The following is a 10,148-nucleotide window of genomic DNA, read 5'->3' as shown; positions in this document are numbered from 1 at the left end:
TCTCTAAGGGGGCGTTCACACTACCGTCGGTGTCCGACATGTAGTGTCCGCTCCTAGTGTCCGGTCAAAATCTGTCACGGACACTAGGAGCGGACACTAGATGTGTCCGTGACACCTGTCATTCACTTGAATGGGCATCGGGTGCGTTCTTTTGCACTCCGTGCCCGTCCTTTCCTGTCCGCAAGAGAAGATGTCCGACTTCTCAAGTGGACAGAAAAACCCTGCATGCATTGTCTAATATTGTCTGTTCATGAACTGAACCCCATGATTTGTAAGGCCTGGTTCACATCTCTGCTCGGTGTACCATTCGTGGAGTCTGCTTGAAGACCCCCTGAACGGAATACCGAACACATTGACAAGCGGTGAGCGCTGAAAGCACACGGACCCCATAGACTATAATGGGGTCTGTGTGTTTTCCATGCAATCTCCGTATGAGTAAGAGGGAGAGGAAGGTAGTTCATGAAGTGCTTCTCTCCCCGCATGACTCCTGTAGACAGCGCTCAGAAAACACATGGACCCCATTATAGTCTATGAGGTCCGTGTGCTTTCAGTGCTCACCACTTCTCAATGCATTTGGTATTTCGTTCGGGGGCTTCCCAAGCGGACTCCCCGAACGGAATACCAATGCAGATGTGAACCAGGCCTAAAGTGCTGCGTAATATGTTGGCACTAGATAAATAAAGTTATTATAATTAAAAATAAAAATTAAAACACTGTGGTCCTTTGCACATCTACAATCTAATCCAACCCATCCTGAATGCGGCAGTCAGGCTTTCAGTTTATCTCTGTGCCAGACTGTGCACTGATTGCTCATCCACTATAGCTGTGGCTCCCAAACTGTGGGTAGTGACCCCCTAGTGGCTTGTGAGCCATCAGTAGAATATAGGCTGTACAGTGTTGCACAACAGTCTTGATATGGTGGCTGGGCATCACGTACCCCTGGTGGTCAGTGCTGAGGCCTGTAATCGAGACTGTGTCATGGTGCCAATACAGCATACATGACCCCCAGGGTGCATGATATTACAAGAGGCCTGAAGATGATACGAGGTGACAGCAGGATGCAGAGGGACGCCGAGAGGATACAGAGGAGAGGTGAGACAAGGTGAGTATCAATGCTTGATATTTTCCCTCAACTCCCCTGGGTCTACACTTATTATACTCTGGGATCTGAGAACACCCCACGGTACAACAATTCACCAACATGAACTGAGGGCAGGAGGGCAACCTTACAAATACTCATTGAAACAAATCTTGTGAGATTCATCCATCTCTACTGATGAAGTGTCCAGAGGCATTATACTGTGTGGGGCCATTGTGGAGCATTATACTGTGAGGGGCTTCTCTGGAGTATTATATTGGTGGAGACATTGTAGGGCCAACTGTAGAGCATTATACTGTATGGGAGCCACTGTGGAGCATCATACTCTGGAGTATTATATGTGGAGATACATTTTATACTGTGTGGGGAGCACTGGGGAATATTATATTTGCTGTGTGGGTACCACTGGACAGGAAACTGTATGATACATTGGGGAGGAGGGCGATATACAAATTTTTTCGGTATGGGACCCCAACATTTATGATGGCAGAATAGAATAAAAGGCAGAATACACTGCTAAAGGGCAAAATAATAGGAAGATTTCAGCAGAATAAGAGACAGAATACAGGTAGAGGCATTTTTTTAATGTGAATACGTACAATAGGGGGGGGGTCCCTTGCAAAATTCTCATTCAAAAAGTGTGTCCTGCCTTCAGAATGTTTGGGAACCGCTGCACTATAGAATACAATTTTAAACTTCTCACCCTCATCCACTCTCCACAGTGCTACACCTTCCCCCCCCCATCCATGTCTGCCACCCAACCCAAAGCAGCTCTGTGATGTTCCCTAATCTTTTCTCAGTTTTCCCTTTTCACAAAACTGGCTTTTTTTTTGCCAATCCCTTTTTGTCATGTGAGTTGAGCCGTCTCCTATTTTTTCAGTTTAGACTGTTATTCTCTGATGTTTGATGTTACTTGTACTCGTTCCCTATGAATTGTAGAGTGCTAAAAATATGATATTAATGTATAAATTATTAGGACAATTCCAACAATTGCTAAGGATCCCAGTTGTCGTAGAGGTAGCCTTTAGTGCGGGCACAGAAATGAATTGCCACTTTTGTTGGTATTTTTTAGCTGCAGAGTGTTTCTAGGTACACGGGCACCCCAACTTCTAAACCGGTCGGCTCTCCAGTCACGGTTTGGGTTTGTCGCTGTAATATATGTGACTGACTATACATGAAATGGTTTGTGTTTAGGATTGTGAAGACTGGTGATCATTTTGTGGAGACTTGTTCTCGCTTTGATGTTGAGATCTGTTGCAAAATTCCTAATTAATCCGTTGTGATTTAGTGTCACACAATAAAACATCTTAGGGGTGAATGCTTGTTTATTTCTTTATACGTGTGTTTATATTAAATGTACATTAAGAGCAGAGGAAGTGGATTGCACGCTTTCTCCATCCTTTAGGTACCTGCGGTCAGCAGGGGAGGGAGGACTCAATGTGACACATGAGCTTTGCACAGCACACACTCCTCACAAAGTGTCTGGAAACCACTCAGTAAATGCTGGAAGGTGCTATAGACACTGAGTCCTCCAGGGGGCGCTGCATAGCAGCCATACTGTATTTAAAGGATATGATACACAGATAGAGAGGGAGGAGCTGAGCATAACTAGATTTTTTTCTCCTTTCCTCTCTGTCTGTATTCCTGACACACGGAGGGAAGAGAAGAAAGAGAGACACAGACAGGAATAAAACCCCCACCCCTTCTAAAAAGAAACTTAAGCTTATGATACTGGGATTCTTAGACTATCACTTGTTTGCCACTCAAGATCTGGGGCTTGTCTCGGGGAAGAATTAGGGGAACGGGAGCCCTGCACCCCTCTTCCTGATATAATTTGCACACACATAATTTTGCGTTTTTTTCTGGTTCCCAAGTGGCTTGCATTCCCTTGCAGTCCCACAGAAGAGGGGGATCTAAGTCTTCAGGCTTTCTTTGCAGAGAGGTGAGTGATCATGTAGACTTGCACATGGGGGTCTGTGGCGGTGTCTTGTATAGCTGTTTACTGTAATAAGGTCATGTCTCTATAGCCCTACCTGCTTAACCCTTCTGCTGCTGGAGAGGAAGGCCTGTTGGTATTGCAAGAAGGGGCGTGAGGCACGCTAGATAGCACAGTGTTAGAAAGAAAAGGGGGTGTTCTGGCCTGTTTGCTGCTTCCCCCCCAGTTTTTATGAATCATAAACAGTCCCCACCCCCCGAGAATATTTCTGGACTGACTTTATGGGGGTGTTGGGGGAAAGCGGCTATAGCTTCCACATTTTATAAGGCTTCCAACAATTAGACTTAGAACCCATCTTTAGAATGCAACTGCGTATGTGTTTGGAGGTGTTTTTTATGGGGGGCGGTATTTTTGTGGTGGTACTCCACATGCACTTTGCTTTTCGTTACAGTGTAAAAAGGGTTTGACTCTTAACTGCTTATCTGCTGTACGGTTCTATAGTATATAGATTTATACACAAGGCCTGTGTACTTCCAGAGCATACACTGTAAGGCCTGCGTAGTTCTATAGTGCACATATATAGAGAAGGCCAAACTCTGTATGTTGACTGTGTGATATCTTAGCAAGGTTGTTCAAGGCTGCCTATAGTTGAGGAGTAGAAGTGGTTAACTGCCTGTGAATGCTGACAGTGCATAGGCCGTGTCCTCCTCTCCCCCTTGACTTGCAATAAGGCACTCCAGACTAGTGCATTATATGCGTGCAGCAATAGGCAGGAAGGAACGCTTGCAGATTTCACCTCTACCCTAATAATTCTGCTGATTTCATGCTTGCCACCTCCTGTATTTTTTAATACACTTGATCAGTACTATGGGCTGTACAGTTACATTGCCTGTGTTTACATACTTTTAACACAAGCGATAACTATTGTAGAAATGAGTGGTATTTGTACATTATGTGGAAAGGGCCTGATGCCACGCATGGCAGGGAAATACCAGATCTGATAACGTGATTAAATTAATGCCAAAATGCAGATTTTCCCCCCTCATGGTGTCATATTCTTTAATGTCTAATGTCTGACTATATATGATGAAAAGGCAGGTTCCTCCTCCAGGATACCCCCATGTCCATGTGTCAGAACGGGTTAGCATTGCCATATGTTGTTTTAACTACTATTATGCAAGCTTCAGGCCTCCATGCCAAAGCTTGGTTTTTCAGTGGCGTGTGTCAGACTTGCTTTCTCCTAGTGACACCCCTCAACACTATCGCCGTGTCATCCATTTTAACCCTACCATGGCCTCAGCTGTTTTTGCGTATATACGGCTACATCCTGGTTTTTATGTATTATATCAGCGTGCGTTCTTGTTACTTTTCTTTTATTTTGCACTTGCATACGTTTTTCTTTTTTTTGCTTTATGTCCATGGCTACGGTGCAGTTGATCAGCAGAAGCCGTCATAATATCATGTGTTCCTAGGCACCTATGGATGTACATATATACATGCAGCATTGCCTTTCTTTGTTTGCCGTCCCTTGGGTAGGTCACTTTGCGTGGCCAGTTTCTTCGCCCCGCGTGTTAGTGTGTCCTGCAGGTGGCCTTTGAAGTGGGGTTGGCACTTCGTCATGCAGGCAGCTGTCGTGATTTGTGTGTTGTGTACAGGGAAGGGGGTGTGGATCTTTCTGGCGCAGGACGAAAGTGCCTCGAGGTTCCAGAGAGTCCTAAAAAGAGAGGCTGAATCCGAAACAATATCTAGTGGTGTATGACATTAGCAGTCCTGGGACACTGGGACCACATGAGGCACCGATGGCCTTACAGAAGGAATAAGCGTGACGTCCTACTGCCTGAGATACAGGAATTTTCCGCTCTAACAACGATCACTGCTAATATATTGTGTCATATTACTAAGGTGCTGAGTCTGTCTAAATATGTACTACTGACATATCAATGGACGTCTGCTTCTGTTACACTAGAAGATCAAGATTTCTATGGTGGCCTATAAGAGACAAGGCTGCGAGGCCTATGTAGGCCTGTGTGTGCAGCAGGGATTGCAGGCCAAACTATGTCTGTGAAACATTATAGACTCAAGTCTATTGCAGTAGGTTTTCTAGTGCTACACCTTAGTAGTGCAAAAGTGTTCAGTGCAGTTTATAAGTGAACCAAAAGAGGCAGCAACAAAAACTACACGTTTAGGTAGTAGTAGTAGTAGTAAAAAAGTAGATTTTTTTTTCTCATTAATAGTGTACTTTTTTATAGCAATGGAGGGGTTGGGCCAGAAATATCTTTTATTATGTTATAAACGGAACCTAATGTCTTATTATTTTCACTGCTGATGTCAATTGAGCAATCCTAATGAAAGGCATCCTTTATACGTTTCAATGCCTTAACGTGATATTCATGTGAATGTAGCTTTATATTTCTCATAAAAGTCAATTGGAGCAAAACACCCCAAACGTTTTGGCTGTGATCACGTTTTTAGTTTGTTTTTTTTTCTAAATATCAGTTAGAATATATTATCATATTATCATATTTGTATATGGACAAGCACCATTTTGGTAGAAAATCTAAAGCAGTTGTGGTTTTACTTTCTTTTATGTCAATGGTTGAAAATGGTTGGTGTGGGCTTGTTCCAAAAATGTGCAATTTTTCTATTGCAGCATTAGTTTTTATATCTCATGTATCAGCCTTTATCTGGCTGCGGCACGTAATAAATGTAATAGTAAAGTCTGAATATTGAGCCTGGAGCTGATGGAGCAGGTTGTGGTTGCAAAAAAAGAAAAGTGCAACAGGGGGTTCAGAAATGTGAATGAGAGTTCACAGCTCCCTATTGTTTGCATGTAACATCTGGCGGGTGAGGTAATTGAACCTGTCTGAAGAGCGATCCTACAGTGTCTTATGGCCTTGACATATTGTAAGACTCTTAAAGCTGGAAGTCCTGAAAGGTTATGGGATGGATGTGCATAAAGATTAGCTTATGGTAAAGATGGTTATGTTTTTTGCTGCTGTGTTAGGTTGGCCATGTGCAAGACAAACTTAGATCTATCTTGAAAGTATTTCCCACCATGTTGATCTACAGACATTCCAGATCTGATCAATAGCCAGAAAATGTTGTCTCGCTGTAAAAAACAATATCAGAATAAAAAGAAAAGTTTGTGGCCTATGGTAATATTCATTGATTCATGGTATTAACATTTTGCAGAGCTTCCCAATTTTTTTTTTCTGTATAGTCAGCTGTGCTAAGGGACAAAGCAAATGTGTCATGTTGTAGGGTGAATGTGAGTCAGACTCTGAGTTATGGTACCCTGTTAGAAGAATCCCTGTTCTATGGCCATGAGACTGCTGTAAAGCATATAACTGAATGCTGTTTACGTAGCAGATGGGAATATCAAGCAAGATGGCAGCCCCTATAATTATGTACAGAAAATAAAAAATATTCAATCAATAATTTTTATGGCTAATGTTAACACAATAAATTCTCCTTACCCCTTTTAAAAGTTTTGTGCCACTTTCGATATCTGTTAATCTACACCCCATTGTTCAGAAAGCCTTCTCTCACAGCGTTCCTGTCCATAAGATGTCAGCAGATGGAGGAGGGTCATATGACCAAAAACGTAACTGTACCTGAAATTTTTGCATGTTCCGGAGCTCTAGAGTCATGTGCTGTAGATAGATAGATAGATAGATAGATAGATAGATAGATAGATAGATAGATTGATAGATAGACTGTATATAGTAGATAGATAGATAGATAGATAGATAGATAGATAGATAGATAGTATCCATATAAAGCATGCCATGAAGTTAAGAGTGTGTAGAAAAAAATCCAGTTTTATTTCTGGATATGCTTCTGGTTGGGGTAGACTTGCTGTATCTTATGCTGGTTTATTATTTTAAAAGTAATGATTTAAAAAAAATTTAAAACATTTGTGAGACGTTGGACATCCCTTTGTCATTTGCAGTGTGGTCAGTATGGTTTGCATCTAGTGTCTATGTGCGGTGTGCGCAGGAGTTTCTATCCAAGCTTCCTGCATTGCTCCGCTTTGTGTGGCATGGCAGCAGTCACAATCTACACTCATAAATACCCAATTTTACACTAGCAGAGTAGACTTCATTTAAAGGCATAAATCTTGCATGGGCCTTAAAACAATAGGGCACAGTGAGCGCTGAATGTGCTCATAGTGAGATTTTACGCTAATATATGCTTTACTCGAAGCGAGCGGTTTAACTGGTGGGCAGTACTGTAAATGCCATAATGGGCATCTGCTTCGTCAGCTCTAAACAGGAAGGATATCTTTCCACCTTATAAGATTAGACGCAGTTCATATAGAAAGTTTCCATGTCTGCTCTCCCGCCTTCACCATACATGTTATTACATATAGAATATTGAGATTTACTGACTTAACTTGGACAACCCTGTGCAAGAAAGTTCTCGCATTACCATAACAATCTCTGTCATCACTCAGATCAATGTCATTATCATACCTGCTTTGAAGAATTTTGTTTGGTCCTGAAGGGGTTACTGGAATGAAGATTTCTGCGCTTTGTATAAACAAGACTAGACATTGCTTGCTGGTGACTAAAATCTTAAAAAGTATAATAAATGAATCTAAATATAGAGCTGCGGTTGCCATAGCTGTAACTTTCTCTCTTATCCTTAGTAAGTTGTCGCTTTTCTTCTTGCTGTAAACATTAGGACTGTGCTTTGATCTGCGCAAATTGTGACTTTCATCGAAAAATGCAAAATGATTAAATTTAACTAATTACACAAACTCTGTACTTTACATTGAGCATTATGAACCATTGCATTTTTATAATGTTACTCCCTTTGGTGCACAGATGGAGAATGATAGTGAGGCCCGGTTCACATCTGTGTTCAGGTTTCCGTTTGGGGAGTCCACTTGGGGGACCCCCGAACAGAAACCTATAGGCTTAAAAACGCGGTTACCTAAGGAAACCCGTGGACCCCATAATTTATAATGCGGTCTGTGTGGTTTCCGCACAGAAAATGCAGAAAGAAAAGTGCTATTTGCAGGACTTTTCTCTCCGCATATTTCATACAGATAGAGGAGCGGAATGGCCTGAACCCAGATGTGAACTGGACCTGAAAGATTTATATGATACTTTTATTTGTGCAAGCGACAATATTGGAACATGTTGACAAGTGATGACAGGTCACAGCGCTAAGTATTACTACACACACTGCAGGACATTATCAAAACTACTGCATAGGATGAGGATCACTTACCTATAGCAACATATAGGATTACAGCACCCAGTTTACAGAGGCCCTTTGGCAGAATATGGGTAACTTATTGGTTGATAAGGGCATTTTATCTTTGGTGCCTCATGGATTAACAATACAGCAGGAAAAAAATGAGCTATTACCCAGATGTGCAGGTTCCAGTTTTTGGTAGTGTAGTGGCCGCTTTAAAATCACAAGTGACTGTTCCGTCAAGGAAGGCGGAAGTTGTGAATGTGCAAGCATGACATGGTTAGAATTCTTGCAACCTGTGAACGTTGCCCCAGCATTTTCCTCTAAGGATTTATTCTAAGGGGGCAGTTTGGTGCATTAAATCCACTTTAAAAATGTGTTTTTATGTTGTTGAGGTTTTTCCAATGAAACCTAATTTTTTATGTGTCAAAAAAATCTCATGCATTTTTTCATTGCGGTTATTGGATGTGGTTTTAACTTCACAAAACCACACTGTCTGAATACCTCCTCAAGGGTATTGATAGTTCATGATTTCCCTGGCTCTGTCTACAGGCTTGAAGAAGTTATTATGCATAAGTATCCAAATGTCTTTGGCGCTGATTTTGACGCTGAATCCATTTCAGAATGCACGTGAAAAAAGTCTCCCATTGACTTCAGTGGGTTCCTTTTTCCGCTACCCATTGAAGTTAATGGGAGGCTTTTTTTCCACATGGATTCTGATGTGGTTTCAGCGCCAAAAAACTCAGTGTGAATGTACCCTAACCCAGCAAAAAGAGGGTCAGCTACAAAAATCACCCAATTGGAATTCTTACAGGAATGAAAAGGAGACACCTTATTGGTTCCCTTTTTTAGCAATAAGCCTGGTATTTGCCAGTCTGAATACATACCTGCCTTGTTTGACTGTCCTGCCACAGAGGCGCATGACTGAATCTGAGAGGCTAAACCCAATTATACCTGGGGAAAAGGCTCTGCCCATTAAAGTTGGACGGAGTGTGTCATGGTATGTCTTTTGTCAGGTTTATGATGGTCTTGGGCTGCAAAAAATAAAAGGAAAACCTGAAAATACTAGATAGTAGTAGTTTTTGGTGTTTGCCAATTGCCATTCATAGCCCATGTTGTGGGGATATTGTCACATGAGGGGAGGACATTCATGTATGTTTGTATTTGTGAGTAATACTGAGATTGCGAATGTGTATTGTGCTGGTTTCTGGTGATACCAAAAAATATTTATCCCAAATTAATGACATGCTGTTATAACAAGCAAGATGAGTCACACAGGCATATAACGCCCAGTTCACATGAAATAATAAATTGGGCATGTTTTATATATTTGCATTCAGTTGGCTCATAGTATAAAAATGATTGGGTGCTCTGTAAATGAAACCGTATATTAGCACCTATGTCACAGACAATCATATGTATGTATGTAAGAGAACCTGCTCAAGATATATACCTTATATATTCCTTAGCAAGTAATTAAGGTGTCTCATTGTTCTAATAACATTGCTTTATTAAGTTAAACAGAAATAACTATCATATAAAAACCATTAAAAGTGGAAAAGCAACTTGATATGAAGGTATGTAGAGTTATATATAAATATGGTGAAGTACATTCAATGGAAAGTCCCCAATTCAATAAAAAATGAATGCGTGGTAACCACAGGTATGACATGATATCCACCAGGGTATAGCATGGTATCATTCAGACTGCACATTACACCCCGAGGCTTCTTCTGGGGCAAAACACTGAAAGCGTATCCCTTAAAGAAAGGGCAGAGGTGGAAGTCACATCCTGACTGATACCACATCACATACTGGTGAGTATAATGTCATACCTGTCACTATGATTTGGGCACTTACCATTGCATGCATTGTATCCTGTATACATATAATTTTGCATATTGCATC

General features: G+C 41.5%; 1 protein-coding gene across 2 annotated transcripts in view; it reads left to right on the top strand.

Annotated features, from left to right (window-relative positions):
* The first annotated feature begins 2,738 nt into the window (after nt 1-2,738).
* The window catches only part of THRA (thyroid hormone receptor alpha), a 119,554-nt gene continuing 112,144 nt past the window's right edge, over nt 2,739-10,148 (top strand). For both annotated transcript variants that reach the window (XM_075278340.1, XM_075278339.1), the window contains exon 1: nt 2,739-3,041. The gene's annotated coding sequence lies outside the window, so the exon portion shown is untranslated. The remainder of the gene's footprint in view (nt 3,042-10,148) is intronic.

Source organism: Leptodactylus fuscus, chromosome 6 (assembly GCF_031893055.1).
Source record: "Leptodactylus fuscus isolate aLepFus1 chromosome 6, aLepFus1.hap2, whole genome shotgun sequence".
NCBI classification, from domain to species: Eukaryota; Metazoa; Chordata; class Amphibia; order Anura; family Leptodactylidae; genus Leptodactylus; species Leptodactylus fuscus.
Note: the sequence above shows the minus strand (reverse complement) of the source record. Positions and strands in the feature narration are given on the sequence as shown.